The 18,681-nt window shown below is 38.4% G+C and overlaps 1 protein-coding gene across 8 annotated transcripts in view; it reads left to right on the forward strand.

Moving 5' to 3' along the window:
• Nucleotides 1-18,681, forward strand: part of GADL1 (glutamate decarboxylase like 1) — a 126,109-nt gene that overhangs the window by 98,939 nt on the left and 8,489 nt on the right. The window lies entirely within an intron of this gene.

Consider the following 18,681-nt stretch of genomic DNA (forward strand, 5'->3'; position numbering starts at 1 on the left):
TCTTCCGAACCCCTATAATGTGTTCTACCTGCATTACTTTTTTTCCTTGGATTGGTGACCAGATTAGCTAATACAATTAAGTAGAGTTGCTTTGAAACGCAAAATGACAAATAAATAATAAAAGATTAAGTTGCAACTGCTTATCATTACTATTCTCTAAGGGTGCATTTGGAGCTTCTGGGGGAACCAGAGGTTTAACTTAAAAATAAAGATGGTGAATATTTGTGTTTTGTTTGTAGCATGTTTTGTTCCCCGTGTCTGCAGAGGCAGCTCAGGTTTCAAACATGCACTAAAAGGTGTTTTTCCATTCACCTGAGCTGTCTCTTCCACCCGGAGAACAAGCAATGTAGTGTTAAGAATTAAAGTGGCAATGCAGAGGGAGGAGAAAGGCCTCATTTGCAGAGAATTATAGCAGCTCAGGTTTCAAAATGGTTACACTGGTTCAAATGGTTACGCACAAGCCTCCCGCCAGCCAGGCAGCTGCACAGCACATCTGGATTACCTGTTCCCCCCCCCATCTCTGCCTCCATGCTCAGATTTAGGGGCCAGTGGGCCATGCCCAACCTGTGGGCTTATTTTCATATTAGGCCCACCCCAAAAATCAGGCTAGGGCTTGTTTTCAAGGTGAGTCTTACTTTCAGGGAAACATGATAATAGGCAGATTATGAGAAAGGTGAGATCTAATCAGACTTCATAACATTATCTTTTGCAATTAGTTCTGAGCAGTTAGATGTTTGTGAATTTCTTTAAACTACTCAATAAGCATGATCTTGCAGGGATAATATTTATTTCATTAAAAGTTATAATCTAGTAAATCAATAGTAAATATTAAAATCATATATTATTTTGAAGATATTAAAAAAGTTTTCATTAAATATATCACTAAAACTACTGCTGAACAGAAACACACCTTATTTTTTTAGAGATATTGTATCTTAAATGGCTTTTGTGAGTTCTTCATGTGCCCCCTGGTGGCATTTTCATTTATAAGCTTTATGCAATTACATTAAATTTAACAGAAAAACTTTGATACTTAAAGATGAACTTAGAATGGTGTTTTTTTTTTTACATCTTAATTTTTTTCATTGAGTTAGGTTTGGAAATGTTGCCATTCATAATATGACAAATCTTACATTAATTAAAGTAATACTGGCTAAATTATTCTATCTGGATATGGCTGCAACCTCTGTGTTGCAGTAAGAAAATATTGATTAAGGAAAATGTTTGTAACTCAGGTTTAAAATGAGGGATTCTTGGTACTCTCTGAGCTTGGTTATTTGGTTATTTTCTTGCAGACATTTCATTAACCAAACTAGGTAACATAATCAGTACTGGTAGGGAGTGAGGCTTGTTCTCAGTTTACATTCTAGTGGTTTGTCCTGTCAAAGTGGGTGGCAATGGTCTTGGTGACTATTTTGGTCTTTTTGCTCTCTTTTTGACTTATGGGTCATCTCTTTTGCACAGTATGTAGTTGTTGTTTATTTCTATGAGTCTACTGATGGCCAATTTGTCAAAACGCCTGGCTTCTAAGAATTCTCTAGTATTTTTAGACTTGGCTTCATATTTCAAAAAAACCTGGAAGGAGTGTTTTTTCCCCTATGCACTGGGATAGACTGAGGAATGTATGATTTGGTGGATTGGTGCTCCTCGGTTAGGTGCCTCATTTTCTAGTTTTTCTTGTTTCTTGTTTTATTGTTATTGTGAGCCACCTAGAATTGTGTTCTACAAGATGGACAGATATATTAATCTTATAAATAAGCAAGTATGATAAAGTTGAGTTAGGGATGAATTTTGGCACTTCGGAAAGACCATTTGGGAGAGAATGAGAGCATAAATCTACAAGTCATCTCTTGCTAAAATATATATTGTCAGAAACCAATAGACAATGTACATTTGAGGTTCCTTGATTACATAGGAACCCAAGAACAGTTTTTTCCCCGAAGGTCATCACTCTGCTAAACAAATAATTCCCTCAACACTGTCAAACTATTTACTAAATCTGCACTACTATTAATCTTCTCATCGTTCCCATCACTAATCTCTTTCCACTTATGACTGTATGACTGTAACTTTGTTGCTGGCAATCCTTATGATTTATATTGATATATTGACCATCATTTGTGTTGTAAATGTTGTACCTTGATGAAGGTATCTTTTCTTTTATGTACACTGAGAGCATATGCACCAAGAAAAATTCCTTGTGTGTCCAATCACACTTGGCCAATAAAAAATTCTATTCTGTTCTATTCTGTTCTGTTCTATTCTATTCTATTTACATGTATAGAAAGTCCTTTGAAATAGTTAGAAAAGCTTTTTCATAGTGCATGAATTTTCATTTTATTTATTATTAGCTTTTTAAGTCTTAACAGAGAAAGATTCTCCAACTACAGCTTAAACCATAAGACCATATTATATATATTTAAGGAGGATAATCAAAGTATGATTCACTATTTAAAATAACCAAATTTTTCAGTTACAGCAGCAAGTAAGATACAAAGTGTTATATTGGCTCTATGCCATTCATAGTAAAACAGAATTTACTGTAACTGCTTTTATTACTTTTAAAATTCCTTCATTGTTTGTAATAGTCAAAATCAAATTTCATTCAGCTCTATCTAGGCATTTTATTTAAAACTTTCATTGAAAATAGTTTGAGTGCTGTTGTTTTTTCTCCTAGATTTGAGCCACCAAGTATTCTTTTTATGTGCATTTTATTGGACTAGAGCAGGGTCTGCAACCTTAAACACTCAAAGAGCCATTTGGACCCATTTTCCACAGAAAAGAAAACACCAGGAGCCAATAATTTAACAACCCGTGTGACTGGATGGGCGTGGCCAATTCAACGTCACTCACTCCCACCCAGTCACATGACACCACCCCCAGCCACATCTACCCAGCCAGTCACTAGGGCAGAGAACTAGCTATTAAATTATTTGCCCTGCCCCGCTTCTCCCTTCCCAACCACTTCTTCCCACACCAGGCCTCTGGTATATTGTTCACCTTTCTCTGTCTGTCTATCTGTCTCTCTTTCTCTCTCTGTGTGTGTGTATCTTTGTCTCTCTCTCTCTCTCTCTCTCTCTCTTTCTCTCTCCCTCTCTCTCTGTCACTCTGGGTGTGTCTTTCTGTTTCTCTTTGTGTCTGTTTCTGTCTCCTCTCTCTCTCTCTCTCTTTCACTCTCTCTCTGTCTGCACTCTTTCTCTCTCTCCCTCTCTGTGTCTCTCTGTCTCTCTGATTCTGATTCACTGGCACCTCATCTCTAGCTGGGTCTTGCTGCCCGACAGACTTCAGCAGGAAACAGCTGGTAACTACTTCTGACCTTTGTTGGTGCTGGACTCCTCAGTCAGTCAGGGATATGTGCGACCTGCTCTCTGCCCCAAGACACTGGCCCGAGCCATGCCGGGGCCAACGGCGCTGCTGTTGCCAGGGGCTGATGGGCAGGGTTGCATTGTGGCATCATAATCCACATCATAATGTACTCCAGGAGGAATAGGAGAGGACTCCGTCTCTCCCATTGTGAAGCATGCTAAATTTCACTGTGCTGCACAAGATGCTGCAAGAGTAGCAGACAGGCCATGGAGGCAGCAACAGCAGTGGCCGCTTCTCTCCGCAGCAGAGGGATAAAGGAGGGAGCCATAGCAAAGGGATAAAAGAGCCACATGCAGCTCCGGACCCGTGGATTTCCAACTCCTGGACTAGAGTATGATCAGTTGAGGACTGACCAGTTGACAACTGGAAACAATTTGTATTTTGTCTAAAATGCATTAGCTTTTTGCTTTGCATGCAGTGTCTTTTTGGTTTTTGGTTTGGTTTTTGGTTTTTATTTTTGTGTAACCTGAATATATTAAGTTTCATGCATCTGATTGAACAGAGGCCATGTTTGGAATTATTTTGGCAAAAAATGAAGGATCAAGTAATCTTCCTTTGTGTTCTATCCCAAGAAACACTAAAGTTACTTTCAGCTTTCTAATTTAAAGCAGTAGATTATCTGGTTTATTTCAAAGGTGATAGGCCATATTTTCCAGTCATTACAATTCCATTTGTGCTATTTCAGTAGCTACAGATCCTAAATACTCCTGATTTCAGCATCTCATTTTAAAATATATATAAATATTCATTTAAAGATAAGCAACATAAATTGTGAAAGTTCTCCATAAAGCTTCACGCTGAATCCATGGTGAAAAATATTTGAATATTAAATTTTAATTATAATATATTGGATTGTCCTTTAATGTTTTGCCATTCAGAATTGCACTGATTATTGAATCAGTTCAGAATTGAATTGATTATTGCAAGAAATCTTGAATGTATATGCAACCATTTTTCCATACTGGAAAAAATTACTTGGCTAACTGTGTAAGTATCTGCCATCAGGGGGCACCAGAATCATATTAATATATTTAAATCCCTAATTAGTATACTTGCTAAGCTCCTTTTGAAATAATCATAGAAATCTGCAATTACAAAAAACCATGTCTGCTCCATTTCTTTCTTTTGTCCTTTAAAAAAAATCTGTATTTTTCTTTTCAGTTATTTGCAGAATACTTTTCGTACTCTTAGACTTTAAATTGTATTCGCTTTCTACTTGACCAACCTTATACTATAAGGTTCAAGGGTCATATATCTTCATTAGTAGAGAATTACCCACTGAAAATCTTATGTAATGTATGCTTATTGAAGCTGTGAAAACTTTATCATGAATTTAACAATATTGATTGATTGTGGGATTTAACAATATTGATTGATTGTGGGATTGATTTTTATTCTGTTTTTGTTTTGTTTGTAATGCCTTTGAGTCAGTGTTGACTCTTAGTGATTGCTTGGATCAAGAGAACCTGCAGTTCTCTTGGTAATAGTTCCAGAAGTGTTTGCTATTATCTGCTTTTTACTGGGGCTGCCTTTTTGGACTAGAATCAGATCTCCCAGTTTCTAGTCTGATACATCAACCACTACATCAAACGATCTCTCAAGATGTGAATTCCTATTTAGAAGATAATTCTATATGGGGAACCATAGCAGTGTAAATTATTCCTATCACCTGGTCAATATCCATTCAGAAAAAACTGTAAACGTTTTATTGGCAGAATAATAGGAAATAATAAAAGCAGTAGCAGTAGCAGCAAAGTAATATTAATAGTAATAATTTCTATAGCATAAAAAGCTCCTTTCCTCCAAAAGCCATATCTTGAATTTCCCATTTGGAAAATATGTTCATGTAAGACACATGCCATTATTTCATGTTCATTTATTTCACTGCAGAAGTAATAGTCATTTTACTTTATGTTTCTGCAACTTTGATATGCAAATGGTTTGGAGGACCATTGTTCACTGCGGATGGGAATTTTAGAAGAACCCAAGTTGGAAAAGGATAGCTTGTAAGTTATAACCAAAAGAAATACATACTCTATCATGAAGGGGTTCTCAAACCATGATTTGAGATATACACATACATATACAGGTGAAACTCAAAAAATTAGAATATCGTGCAAAAGTTCATTTATTTCAGTAATGCAACTTAAAAGGTGAAACTAATATATGAGACTCATTACATGCAAAGCGAGTTAGTTCACACCTTGATTTGTCATAATTTTGATGATTATGGCTTACAGCTCACGAAAACCCCAAATTCATAATCTGAGAAAATTAGAATATTGTGAAAAGGTTCAATATTCTAGGCTCAAAGTGTCCTACTCTAATCAGCTAATTAAGCCATAACATCTGCAAAGGGTTCCTGAGCCTTTAAATGGTCTCCCAGTCTGGTTCAGTAGGAATCACAATCATGGGAAAGACTGTTGACCTGTGCAGTTGTGCAGAAAACCATCATTGACACCCTCCATAAAGAGGGAAAGCCTCAAAGGGTAATTGCAAAAGTTAGATGTTCCCAAAGTGCTGTATCAAAGCCTATTAATAGAAAGTCATGTGGAAGGGAAAAGTGTGAAAGAAAAAGGTGCATAGGCAGCAGGGATGACGGCAGCCTGGAGAGGATTGTCAGGAAAAGGCCATTCAAAATTGTTGGGGACTTTCACAAGGAGTGGACTGAGGCTGGAGTCAGTGCTTCAAGAGCCACCACACACAGACGGATCCTGGACATGGGCTTCAAATGTCGTATTCCTCTTGTCAAACCACTCCTGATCAACAAACAACATCAGAAGCGTCTTACCTGGGCTAAAGAAAGAAAGAACTGGTCTGTTGCTCAGTGGTTCAAAGTCCTCTTTTCTGATGAGAGCAACTTTTGCATCTCATTTGGAAACCAAGGACCCAGAGTCTGGAGGAAGAATGGAGAGGCACACACTGCAAGATGCTTGAAGTCCAGTGTGAAGTTTCCACAGTCTGTGTTGATTTGGGGAGCCATGTCATCTGCTGATCCACTGTGCTTCATTAAGTCCAGGGTCAACGCAGCTGTCTACCAGGAGATTTTGGAGCACTTCATGCTTCCTTCCGCAGACGAGCTCTATGGGGATGCTGACTTCATTTTCCAGCAGGACTTGGTACCTTCCCATATTGCCAAAAGTACCAAAACCTGCTTCAATGCCCAAGGGATTACTGTGCTTGATTGGCCAGCAAACTCGCCTGACCTGAACCCCATAGACAATCTGTGGGGCATTGCCAAGAGAAAGATGAGAGACATGAGACCGAACAATGCAGAAGAGCTGAAGGCCGCTATTGAAGCATCCTAGTCTTCCATAACACCTCAGCAGTGTCATAGGCTGATAACATCCATGCCATGCCGCCTTGAGGCAGTAATTGATGCAAAAGGGGCTCAAACCAAGTAGTGAGTACATATGCATGCTTATACTTTTCAGAGGTCCGATATTGTTCTATGTACAATCTTTGTTTTATTGATTTCATGTAATATTCTAATTTTCTGAGATTCTGAATTTGGGGTTTTCATGAGCTGTCAGCCATAATCATCAAAATTATGACAAATCAAGGCATGAACTATCTTGCTTTGCATGTAATGAGTCTATCTCATATATTAATTTCACTTTTTAAGTTGCATTACTGAAATAAATGAACTTTTGCACGATATTCTAATATTTTTAGTTTTACCTGTACATATACATATACATATATAAACACACACACACACACACACACACACAAACAGGAACAGATTTGTTTTCTCTAATTGAAGTCATTAACAGGCATTTGAGAATTTTCAATTTCAGAAATTGGACACCAAAGAGAACTAAAGATTTTGGGCAGAAGAGGGAAGCGGGGGGGAAGCTTGCTCTTTGTTTTTGGTTACTAATTACAAAATGGCACAACACATGACATTTGAAGTATTTGAAATATTCCAGCAAATTTTTGAAGAATGGAGTCAGAAACTAGCAGCTACAATTTTAGCAGTGATGCCTGCTTCCATTGATAGACTATATCCAAAGATGGTAACAAAGGAATAACAGACATGAGAGAGAATATTTTGAGAGATTTACAAAAAGGTGATAATGATATGAAAACAAATTTTGCCTGATATAGAAATATTAGAGCTAGAAATACTGAGAAATAAAAAAATGTAGATTATAAGACAGAGAAGATCTGGAGAAGGACTTTCTTTTAGATAAACAAAAGAAGTTGGTTAATACATTTACAATTAAAGTGGACAAACAAATGATAAATTAAGATAATATCTGGATAATCCAATTTTACTGGATTTGCAAAAGAGATTTGGTAAAGCCTGGACTTTGCCTTTTGGGGTGTGAAAAAGAAAAATTCAAGAGAGATCAAAGTCTACAGTATCTGAATTAATTAAAGATCAAAATTGTTAGAAGTAGAAAGAAGAAATATAAATCTAATTTGTTTGACCAAAGATGCAGTGTTTCTATAAAGCTCTGGTAACTCTTTACAGACTTTGTGCTGACATCAGGAGTGAAAAGTGATAATTTTTGGATTTGCATTGGGTTAATGTATTATTAGAAGAAGTGATATTTGTCTCTAACGTTATAGGGATAAAATAACATTTGTATAAAATCAGAAATTATTTCTTTAAATATTTTTTCTTTCCATAATATATTTTATTCTTTTTTTATCTTTTACTTTTTCTTTCTGTTTAATATTAAAAATTGCTTTTAATACAGTAAAATATTTAATAAGGCTTTTTTTAAAGAAGAGATGGTTAAATTCAGGGAAGGGAGACTGAAAGCAAATTTTGACGAGGTAAAACTTCAGAGCAGAAGCACATAAATTTTTGAGGAAGACAAATAGAGAGTCTACTATTTATCAAAACAATCTATCCACCTGCTACATTATTATTACTGTGTTTTATTAGGTATTGCAATTTAGATTTCTTTTGGTGAGAGAGAAACATTTTGCATATGAGCTAAGTCAGGGGGTTCTGTTTTATAATATAAAATTTTGACTAAGATGTATGTGAATTCAGATAAATATCAGGTATACTACTGTGGGCAAGAATCCCTCAGAAGAAATGGAGTAGCCTTCATAGTCAATAAAAGAATAGGAGAAACAGTACTGGGATACAATCCCCAAAATGGCAGAATGATCTCAGTTCGAATCCAAGGTAAACTATTCAACATCACATTAGTCCAAGTCTATGTCCCAACCACTGGTGCTGAAGAAGCTGAAGTTGATAGGTTCTATGAAGACCTACAACACATAGTAGATTGGAATGCTAAAATAGAAGTTAAAAAAATAACCGGAATAACAGGCAAGTTTGGTCTTGGAGTGGAAAGTTGTTCCCAGTTGCAAATGTGAAAGTTGGACCATAAGGAAGGCTAAGTGTCAAAGAATTGTGGCCTTTGAACTATGATGCTGGAGAAGACTCGTGCAAGTCCCCTGGACTGCAAGATCCAATCAGTCCTAGAGGAGATCAACCCTGACTGCTCTTTAGAAGGCCAGATCCTGAAGATGAAACTGAAATACTTGGCCACTTAATGAGAAGGAAGGGCTCATTGGAGAAGAGCCTAATGCTGGGAATGATTAAGGGCAAAAGAAGTAAATGATGACAGAAAATGAGGTCACTGAAGCAGTCAGCGTGGGCTTAAATAGTCTCCGGGGGATGGTAGCAGACAGGAAGGCCTAGAAGAAAGTTGTCCATGGGATCACAATGAGTTGGACACGACTTTGCAACTAACAACATTATTGTATGATTTGCTTGAATCACCTTCACCAACATTAGGCAGGGTACATAAACCAAATAAGAAATAATAAGCTAATAATGTAAAGGCATGACACAAAAAGGAAAGGAAATGTAGTTAAAGCTAATTTACCGCATTATATCTTCCCATGCCTTGCAATCCTTGCTCAGCATCCTTGTTTTTACCTTATCTATTCACCATGAAGACTATTGCTAACATAGTGTAAGCCGCCCTGAGTCTTCAGAGAAGGGCGGGATATAAATGCAAATTTTAAAAAAAAATCATACACTGCCTTATTTTCACACTGCTTTTTTTTTTTTTTTTTTTTGAAAATATAATCTATTCCATTCAAGTACTAATGGACGGACTTTTCCTTTTTTTCAACCCATTCATACTTTTGCTTTGAAATTCAATTCTCATTGATTTTATCTATATGACCAAAACACAAGATGCTGTATTTTATTTTTTGTTTACATTCAATCCACATTCTTTCAGTATCTGTTGATTCTTGATGCTTGTTCTTCTTGTTTTACCCCAAGCACTTCTTAAGTAATCTATTTCTGCTGTATTTTCTTACCCAAACATTTCCATATAACAGTTTAGACAGAATCACAGCCATTTTATTTGTTTTGACAAATATACCTTCTTTGTAACAGACTACATGCTATCTATTGTCTTTCTCCCTGCATTTTTATATCTTAAATCACAGGTATCCGCCAATTATATGTATATGTAGTAGAACAAATGAACACAATGAAATACAATCCCCGTGAACAGGAGGTTGGACTAGAAGACCTCCAAGATCCCTTCCAACTCTGCTATTGTGCTATTGTGTTATTGCGTGTGTGTGTGTGTGTGTGTGTGTGTGTGCATGTGTATGTGTGTGTCAGAGAGAGTGAGTGAGTGAGTGAGCAAGCGAGGGGGGTTGAGAGAGAGAGAATAGAGATGAGTTATTTGATTGATTATGATCAAGATAAGCACAACAATATATAAACGAAATATTGGGTGTTATCCCACTACTGGTAATACTTTGTTCAGTAGTTTAACCATTATTTAGCAATAATCCTTTCAGGTATAGAAATATAAAGTGAACTTTTCCAGTATCATACTGCAAGCATTTAAATCATTGTATTCCACCCATTCTTGCATCTCTAATTTAGCTGTAATTTTTTAATTTTCATTTTCTAGAATGTCTGCCTTTAATTATCCATTAAAACCTGTGATTCATTTTGTGATCACATCATTGATTTGGAGACATTGTGCAGATGGAACAAACATATAGAAGAATTTACCACCCCAAAATCCCAAAGATCTGTACTTTAGAAAATTATAGTAATCAAAGAAAACAGTGCAAAGATGGGCACTATAAAGACAAAGGCAAAAACTCGTATTTGTATGTCTCTTCTATGTTTCCACACTTTCTCTTATTCCCATTTGATTGTTACTCTAGGTTTCTCCACATGCTTATTTAGGCATATCTCCTTAAAAATTGTTCTCTATCTCTATTGCCTTTTGCTTTGTTAAGCTATTGTTAAGACAACAGAGGTAATATATTTCACATTCTTTTGCTTTGTGACTTTCAGAATATTTTTGTTTGGTTCATTTAATGGTGACATGGATTTAAGGCCAGGATATTTTATACATACTGCTTATTAAATATAATGTGTTAAATATATTCTGGTTCTTCATTGTATAATCATATTGAATTCTACTGAGGACATAACTTCTTGGTCTGATTATTATATCTGTTTTATTTAAGTGGCAATTTTTCAAGAAGGAATCAGAACCAATTCTTGGTTTTGCTAGCAAGGAAGATTTTTCCATCTTGATTATAGAGCATGTAATCTCTTTGATTTGGTGTCATCTTTTAGATTGAACTTTCTTTACTTAAACTCCATTAGTATGTCTCCTGCTTCATTTTATTCCTGTTATATATTGAGCCCATATATTTTCATTATCCTACCGGCTATTTTATTTACAATTTTAGCATCCAAGTTCCCTACAATTTGATATTAAGTTAAGATGTTGCAAATTGTTCATCTTCTACTACCTCAGCATCTGTGGTTGGATCACAGACTTCTATATTAGAAGTATTCAAGCTGAAATTGTTCTTTCTTTTGGGGAGTTGTAGCTTCTATAAACTTGACACCTTTTTGCTATTATCTGTGGTGGCTATGTCTATGATTTATTTTGTCTGAAGTAGGAAGAACTGGTTTCATTTCAGTCTGCTAATTTATAAAACATCAATACTCAATCTTGACATTTTTGCTCTGTCAGCATAAAGCTTGCCTTGATTCATGACTCTGGCATTCCACAAACACTAATGATATACATATATTTGGGGCACTTTCCTATTTCTCTGTCTGCATCAAATATTTGAAGGTCCTTTTGGCTTTAATTAAATAACACTGTAAGCACCAATTCTACTCATGTTTCCCTCTGCTGTACCCAAATAACTCACTGATGATGTTACGCAGCAGCATCTTTCTGTATTAATATACTAATTAATATACTAATATTGTCACGATTGCATTTAAGATCATTTTAGTTTGGGCTGCTCTGTGATTTTGTTTTAATTTGTTTTTATTATGGGGGGAAAGGTCCTATGGGGTGGGAAGGGTCCCAAAATCCATTGGAGTTGAGTGGTTATAATAATTTCAGTGAACGAATGAATAGTAACGCAGACTGATTCTACTTACATTCTGAACCTAGACAATACATGGCAGGTGCTTCCATATATTGAGTCAAAATAAATACACAAATAACTGTATATTCTTCCATCTTTTCCAAAAAAGAGGGTTGGTTGGTTTTTTTTTGGGAAGTGTCCTTCTCAAATGTGAGTTTTTAGTAGCGAATGGGAGAGGGTAGCAGATTAATTGCTCTCTGTGTTACCCAGGACAGTAATACCCATGACTTGACATGCTGCCCCACTAGAAAAATGGAAAATTCATTTTGGTGGATTTTGGTAATTGCAATTCTACTGTCACCAGGGTTATGATCTGTGTGATGGGGAAGGGTCCCACAAATTTTGGTCCCAGCTTCTTGGAAGGCTGTAGGGACTGTAAAAAGCGGGTAGAGAGGTGGACTTTGTTTCCTACTTTAAAAGGTTTCGATTTCACCCTTTCTTATCTGCTTGTGCTTTGTAAGCTGCCCTGGCCTCATCTAATGCCTTATATACTACAGGCCAGGTAGTTTTCAATTGATTGATCCACTCTTTTAAGGAGGGGATAGGGGTTCACTTGTAGATAGTTCTGGCATTGCCTTAAATTCTTGTCCTGTAGCTACCTGGAAGGGTGTGAAACATGTACTGGTGTGAACTGCGTTATTGTAAGCAACTTCAGCAAATGGCAAGAGGTCTGTCCAATTGTGGATGGTGACTAGAACTAAGTCTTTGTTTAGTTCTGAGATGGTCCAGAAAGGCCTTCCATAATTTGGATGTAAATTGGACCCCTCTATCTGATATAATATGTTGTGGGGGCCCATGGAAGCAATATATATGCATCAAAAACAGCTTTGCTAGGGCTCTTGCCATAGGAATCTTCTGACATGGTATGAAATGGACCTACTGTAGTAACCCAAATTACAGTAGTTTCCTAAACTCTCAGGCAGTTCCACAATAAAATCCATGGAGATCCTCCATGGTACTGAAAGGTCTGCAACCGGCTGTAAAAGGCCGGGCAGTTTTCCTTGCCACTACTTGGCCACAACACAAATGGGGAAGCTGGCTACATAGCTCTCTATGTCCATTTTTAAGGAGAGCCACCAGAAATTTTAACAAGTGCAAAGTTTTCATTAAACCGAAGTGGCCCACTAATTTGGAGTCATGACAGGCTTGCATGATTTTGAACCTTTCACTGGCTGGGACATATAGTTTGTTTTCTATCCAGGGAAGCTTGTCTTTTATCATGCAGCTACTCTTATGGGCAATATACCACTCATCCTTCTCCAGGGCTTGCTTAAATGTCAAGAGGGTGGTGTTGTCCAATGGGGTGGGATCCCCCTTTCCCCTTGTGGTGACTTTGGCTGCTAGTTGTGAAGCCCTCAACATAGGCTTCACTATTTTGGATTTAGCACTATTATACTATGGGAGTCTGGATAAGGCATCTGCTAAGAAGTTTCTTCCCCCTGGCAAATATTGCAGGGTAAAATTGAATCATTGGAAATACTGAGCCCAATGCATTTGTTTAGGGGACATCTTTCATGGGGTTTCAAGGCCTCTAAATTTTTGTGATCAGTCCACATTTGGAAGGTATTTTATTCCCCTCCAAAAAATTTAAAAGGGTCCATCTGACTACAAAAGCTTATTTTTCCATATCACTCACCTCTTTTCAGTTTGTTTTTGGAAGGTGTAGATACATGGCTGTAACTTCCCCTAATCATTTTCTTGGAGCAGGACTGCCTCTACTGCCACATTGCTGGCATCGGCCTGGATCACAAAGGGTTTCTCTGAGTACGGGTGTTTAAGCACCAGCTCAGCCGAGATTGTCTTTTCAGCTTTTTGAAGGCAGCTTGTCATTCCATGGTCCATTTTAATACTTGACTACATTTTGGCTTATTTCCCCCCCTCCTTAATCTTTAGCAAGTTGATGATTGAGAAGGCCAATTGTGGGAAACAGGGGATGAATTGCCTTTAAAAGTTAGCAAACCCTAGAAAGCTCTGTAGCTGTTTCCAGGTTTGAGGGGCCTCCCACTCCAGAACTGCTCGTACCTTTTCGGGGTCCATTTCTATCCTTTGGTGGGAGATTCAGTAACCCAGATAGCCAATTTTGTCTTGGTGAAATTCACACTTCAAAAGTTTAGCATAGAGCTGGGCAGCCCTCAGTTTTTTCAGGACCTCCCGTGCTAGCTTTATGTGCTCAGCCTTCATTTCAGTATAGATTAATATGTCATTAAGATATACCAGAACACCTTTGTACAGGTGTTCATGCAACACCTCATTTATCAGCTGTATAAACACTGCAGGGGCTTCTCGGAGTCCAAAGAGCAGCACATTGAAATGGAAGCATCCCAGTGAGCAATTAAAAGCAGTTTTCCACTCATCCGCCTCCCTGATTCAAATCCAGTAGTATGCCTCCCTCAAATCCAATTTAGAAAAAATCCTCCCCTTCAAGAAGTGAACTAGCATGTCCTTCATTAGAGGAAGGGATACACATTCTCAACACAAAAAGTGTTTAAATTTCTACAATCAATGCATAAGCACAGCGAGCCATCCTTCTTCTCTCAGAACAGGACCGGGGCAGCAACTTTGGATCTGGGAATGCTCGATGAATCAGCACTCTAAATTCTTATCTATGAATGCGCACAGTTCATCTACTCCTGGGGGGGGGGCTCATGGAGTAAACTTTCGATTTTGGCATTTTGGCACCCGGAAGGATCTCGATGGCATAGTCTGTGGAGTGGTGAGAGGGAAGTTCATCCGAGCCCGATTCGCTGAATACGTCTGCTAAGTCCCAATACTCCTGGTGGATGTTCTGCATCGACTTGCCATGGGAGGTAGCTGCCACTGTCTCCTTTTGGATGCCTTTTGTCCCACGTCACTCTCCTCTTGAGATCCCCCCCTCCATGTGGGAACTGGAGAGTCCCTTTGGTCCATTTCACCCTTGGGTTCCACATTTTTAACCATGTCAGTCCCAGAACCAGGGATCATTCTATACTGGGGGTCACTATAAAAGCAATAGTCTTGGAGTGACTCTGTATGGTAAGTTGCAGAAGTTCAGTGGCAAATGTGGCTGGAGTTCCTCCCACCATGGACCCATTAAACTGGCAGAAAGATACAGGGTCTTTAAGCTGCCTGAGGCAGATTCTCAGTACTCCCACTAGAGTTGGGCTGACCAGGCAGCAGGTGCACCCTGAGTCCAGTAGGGCTGTTAGCTTTACTTTGCTACCCAAAATTGGAATCAGTAGTTCGATGGGGATGGGGATGGGGATGGGGATGGGGATGGATTTGATTGTCCTATTTATCAGGGGGTCATCATAGTCGCTGTCCAACTGGTCTGGGCCATCAGCTGGTGGGGTCAGAGTTCCCAGCTCTGGTTGGGACATGGTCACAAACTCTACGGCCTCATGACTTTTTTTTAATAAAAGTTTTTATTGATTTTTAATTTCCCCCCTCCACACAAACACAATTCATAAACAAAGTAGTGACCTTATCTTATACCGTTCAAACTATTGAAATATATTTTTCTTAATTACAAATTTTGCCAAAATATTCTCCCCCACCAACTTTTTATTCCTTTCCTAATATTTTTATTCCTCCTAAATTACATCTTTTTTCACTCTTTGTTTTCTAATTTCTCCATTTTTATTCATATTCATTCCCTTTCATTCCGTTTTTTTTTTTTTACTATTTCAATTTTTATTCTTTGTATTTTTGGGGGGTTGTCGTTTCTCCATTTCCTTTCACAGCAACCTTTTCTTACACACACTTCATTCCCTCCTTTCTTCATTCCTACTTTTTTCTCACCTCCTCTCCTATTCCTTCCTTACTTCCCTACTTCCCTTTCCCTTCTCCTTCTCCATCCTACTTCCTCCCTATCTAACCTTCTCTCCTACACTCTCCTTCACCTTACCTCCCCTCCTCTTCCCTTTCTTCTTTCTCTCTCCCTCTTTCTCCCTTTCACCTTTCTCCTTATCTCTATCTCTTGCTGTATCTATTTTCAATTTCTCTAATGTCCAGACATCCCCACTTCTCTTATTTATTGCACATATTTTTCCAACCTCCTCTCCTATATTTTAAACTTTAACATTATCTTCATATTATTCCATTTATATAATCAATTAATATAAATTTCTACGTCTTATTATCTTATCTTAACATTTCTATTCAAAATTCAATACTTATATTTTCGTCCAACAATATATATCATTTACTAAGATTTCAATTGTATCCCGTTTTACATCTTAAAATTCAATTATCTTCATTTATAAACCGTGCCATTCCAAATTTCCTCTGCTGGATTCGGCCTCACGACTCTTGAGGGCTTTATCCCTGGGGCACTATGGGGACTTCGTTGCCTTCCCCCAAGCGACTTCTCTCCCTTTTGGGTTGGAGTCTTGGCATGGCATTCAGAAGCCTGGTGACCTTCCTTTCCATATTTGAAGCAGGTGGTTGAATGCAGTGGGGAGGATTGGGGCTTGGATGTCTCCCTCCTTTTCTTGGGTGGGGATCTTCTTCAAATATGGTTTGCATGGTAATAGTTTTGGGCTTGGTTGATCTCAGCTTCCTCAGCTAGAATGTACCAATCATGTAGGCGAGCTAGGACTCCTTGGGTGACACAGGTATTATACAGGTCATCATTGAGCCTGTTCTTAAACTAGCTCACCAGTATCTTTTCCAGACAAGCCACACAGCATACAAGGTTGCAGAATTCTTCCATGTATTTGCCAACCAGCCAGTGGCCTTGCCTCATGTTTCTTATGTGGTCTCCGGATTTGCAGTCGGCCAGGGGTCTTCGAACCTCCATTTTGGGCCTATCATAAAACTGTTGAATTTCTGGAGCTTGTGATCGTCTGCATTGTGAAGGGTCACCATCCATTGTGCCACTGCTCCTTCTAGGGCTACAGTCACAACCCTAACTTGTGCCCCTTTGGTAGGGTGATCCCTCCCATACTCCTGAATGTAGGTGAGCACATGCACTAGAAAGAATCCCAGCTGCTGGAGGTCTCCATCAAACATGATGCCTGGGAGGGGTGTGCTTTTCATTCCAGAGGAGGAACCTTCCTCCTTCCAGTCCACAAGCCATGTCACTGACCAGGACCTCTCAGTGGGTGATGGTGGGTTCCCCCATGGTCCCAGTCACTGAGGACTGCCCTCATTCTTCTACAGCCTCCTCTTATGCTGTGTCCTTGCCCGTTGCACAAGCGATGTCACTTTGAATCTGCATGGTCTGTAGAGCTTCTCTCATGAGGCTCATGGCTTGCTTCATGAGATAGTTGAACTGAGCTGGGACTTCCTCCATTTCATAGTCATTGTAGAGGGTTTCCACCTCTCTCTTCCATCCATATTGCCTGCTGTCCTGGGTAATGGTGTCTCCCTTGGCTCTGCTATCCCAGTCTTCCTTTTCCCCATGCCGATGGGCCACCGCAGCTTGATGGAGCTGCTCGAGGTGATGTCCTCCTTGGCCCACGTGCTGAAGCTCGCCTTGTGTTGGGCTTTGGTGTAACTCTCCCCCCAGACTCGGCTTCCTCATGGTTGCTGCTCTGGGCGGACATTGTATGCATGGTCCCCATAGTAGGGCTGGAGCCTTTCCAGGTTGACCAATTTACAGATTCTGCCAATGTAAGGTCCTGCCTCTCCAGTCTTTTCAAGAAATCTTGAAACGATTATTATTTCAAAAGAAACTTTTATTGAAAGACAGTGATAGCAGAGAAAGTGTAGGCAAGATCTGAAGTTTCCTACTCAAAGCGTTAGGTTAAACCACTACAACCAAACCCCATCCCAATGTCCAGTTCAACATCGAGCCAATCCCAAACTGTGAAGATGTTTTGAGAATCTTGGGCAGACAAAGTAATAACTCCCTGGAGCTTCAGTTTCGCTTTCTCCAGTGGTGAGATAAAGCAGATGGCTCATAGCCCATTCTTCTGCTCCTCCCTAACATTACCTGAGGCACATTTCTATCCCATTCCCTATTTCCCACAAGATACAACAAAGCAAGACAAATGAAAGCAAGTGAAATCCTGTGCAAAGAATCCCCCCACTTCCACTCTCCTACCAGAATGGCAGTGTTCCGATAGAGAACTATGACCTGAAAACAGTTCTAGGAAAGCCATTTCAATAATGTCATGCAACCATTTTAAATTTCTGTATATGTTAATATTTTCTTAGATCTTTCCAAAACACAACAAGAATGTTGTAACTCTTTAATCCCAACTACTTTACAAATCTGGAGAGTACAATGCCATATGGTAGTTCAGGTAATGATAATCATAGTTTTGAATAACAGACTCATTCCAAGTGTCTCCCGGGCATTTATTTTTCTATCAAATAAATAGGTTTTGTCAGCTTTTTGAATAGCTAGTCATCAAATAATGTATCACTTCTAACTAAATGTACATTTCCCACATTGCACTATTCCCCAGAGGAAAAGAACAAAAAGGCATCCAGATACTAACAAAGTATGAGAGGGATTTTTAAAACCTTTTTCAGATGACATGCTACTATTTAATTTCTCTCTGGAGGCTGGGAAATCACTCAGCAAGCAGTGAAAAAAACCTTTTTTACTGAACATTGTTTTAACCCTATACTGCACAGATGAGACTTGAGCCAAAAAAATTGTGCTTATTATCTTTCTTTCTTTCTTTCTTTCTTTCTTTCTTTCTTTCTTTCTTTCTTTCTTTCTTTCTTTTTAATATAGACTGATATTAAATTGATTATGCTGTTTGTTTTTTGGTTTGTTCTAAGGGATTGGAATATCCTTTACCACAACAATAAACATTACTACTGATGATTACATATAAAATTCTATCCACTTGCAGTCTGCCTTAGATTGTTCTTTTTTATTTCTACAATCCTCTTTTAAGCTCAAACACATATTGAAATATATAAAGCAGGATTTGTCAACATTGAAATTTTTAAGATGCATGGATTTCA

This window comes from Ahaetulla prasina, chromosome 4 (assembly GCF_028640845.1).
Source record: "Ahaetulla prasina isolate Xishuangbanna chromosome 4, ASM2864084v1, whole genome shotgun sequence".
Classification (NCBI taxonomy): domain Eukaryota; kingdom Metazoa; phylum Chordata; class Lepidosauria; order Squamata; family Colubridae; genus Ahaetulla; species Ahaetulla prasina.